Below are 1,883 nucleotides of genomic sequence, written 5' to 3'. Positions count from 1 at the left end.
CTGGGCTCCCGCGCCCCTCTCGTGGCGGGGCGGCGCGGGGTACCCGCGAGCGCGGCGGAACTCCCGTGTAGGACATCTCTGGGCCCGTGTGGCCAACGGGCACGCGACAGGGTCGTCTCGGTCTCGCGACGAAAGCGGTTTCGCGCTGGTTGGTGCGCTAGAGGTCGATCCGCAGGCCGAAGGAACCGTCCACCCGAACACCCCGGCGCGAGGCCGGGGCCGGCAGGGGCCCTCCGATGGCGGGTCATGCTTGCCAATCGGTCAGTGGTTGGTGTGGTGCAGTATATGTCAGGGTGTGGGTGCGAGATGGGCCGGGAGGACCGCTCCTCCAGCGTCGGACCCGAGTCATAGGAAGTGCCGTTTTGTCACAACCCCAGGGGTGGGGGGGTAACGGTAGGGAAGTGCCGGCCAACGCGCAGAGGTCGACCCGCAGGCCGAAGGAACCGTCCACCCGAACACCCCGGCGCGAGGCCGGGGCCGGCAGGGGCCCTCCGATGGCGGGTCATGATTGCCAATCGGTCAGTGGTTATGTGTGCTGCGGTGATGCGGTGCCGGCCAACGCTCAGAGGTCGACCCGCAGGCCGAAGGAACCGTCCACCCGAACACCCCGGCGCGAGGCCGGGGCCGGCAGGGGCCCTCCGATGGCGGGTCATGATTGCCAATCGGTCAGTGGTTATGTGTGTGCTGCGGTGCCGGCCAACGCTCAGAGGTCGACCCGCAGGCCGAAGGAACCGTCCACCCGAACACCCCGGCGCGAGGCCGGGGCCGGCAGGGGCCCTCCGATGGCGGGTCATGATTGCCAATCGGTCAGTGGTTGTGTGTGCTGCGGTGCCGGCCAACGCTCAGAGGTCGACCCGCAGGCCGAAGGAACCGTCCACCCGAACACCCCGGCGCGAGGCCGGGGCCGGCAGGGGCCCTCCGATGGCGGGTCATGATTGCCAATCGGTCAGTGGTTGTGTGTGTTGCGGTGGGGCCGGGAGGACCGCTCCTCCTGCGTCGGACCCGGGTCATGGGAAGTGCCGTGTGGCGGTGGTGGGGCCGGGAGGACCGCTCCTCCTGCGTCGGACCCGAGTCATGGGAAGTGCCGTGTGGCGGGGCCGGGAGGACCGCTCCTCCTGCGTCGGACCCGAGTCATAGGAAGTGCCGTGTGGCGGGGCCGGGAGGACCGCTCCTCCTGCGTCGGACCCGAGTCATAGGAAGTGCCGTGTGGCGGGGCCGGGAGGACCGCTCCTCCTGCGTCGGACCCGAGTCATAGGAAGTGCCGTGTGGCGGGGCCGGGAGGACCGCTCCTCCTGCGTCGGACCCGAGTCATAGGAAGTGCCGTGTTGCGCTGGTGGGGCCGTGCCCGCCAACAGCCTTCAGTGGTCGGATACCACGTTTGCAAGCTCCCCGCTGGAATGGGGACTTAGAAGAAATGAGGGGAAAATTCCCCCGGAGCTCCGTGCCTGAGGGCGGGCTGTGAGCCGCGCCGCGTCCGCCAACAGCCTTCCATGGTCGGACACCATTGTTCGCAAGTTGCCCGCTGGAATGGGCACATAGAAGAAATTTCGAGGATAACATCCACCAGAGCGCCAGGGCGGCCGTTATTGCAGTATGCGTCCGCCTGGCAGCTCTCTTCCGCGGGAACCATTGGGCAATTTCTTTCACGGAGGTGGACATAGAAGAATTTTTGTTTCTAAAAACGTGGTTCCTAAAAATGTGCCCCAGGTGTTTTGGAAAACCCGGGTAAACCTGGGAAGTAGGCAAATGACCCTCTGACTAGGGGTAAAAACGTTTGCCTACTGCAGCGCCCCTAATGCAATTCGGCGGAACTGCAACGCCCCTGGTCGCCTAAACGCTACCCCTGGTCGCCTAAACCTCACCCCTGGTCGCCTAAACCTCAC

This window comes from Idiotropiscis lumnitzeri, unplaced genomic scaffold (genome assembly GCF_059441095.1).
Source record: "Idiotropiscis lumnitzeri isolate Australia: NSW breed Sydney's pygmy pipehorse unplaced genomic scaffold, RoL_Ilum_1.0 HiC_scaffold_273, whole genome shotgun sequence".
Classification (NCBI taxonomy): domain Eukaryota; kingdom Metazoa; phylum Chordata; class Actinopteri; order Syngnathiformes; family Syngnathidae; genus Idiotropiscis; species Idiotropiscis lumnitzeri.
Note: the sequence above shows the minus strand (reverse complement) of the source record.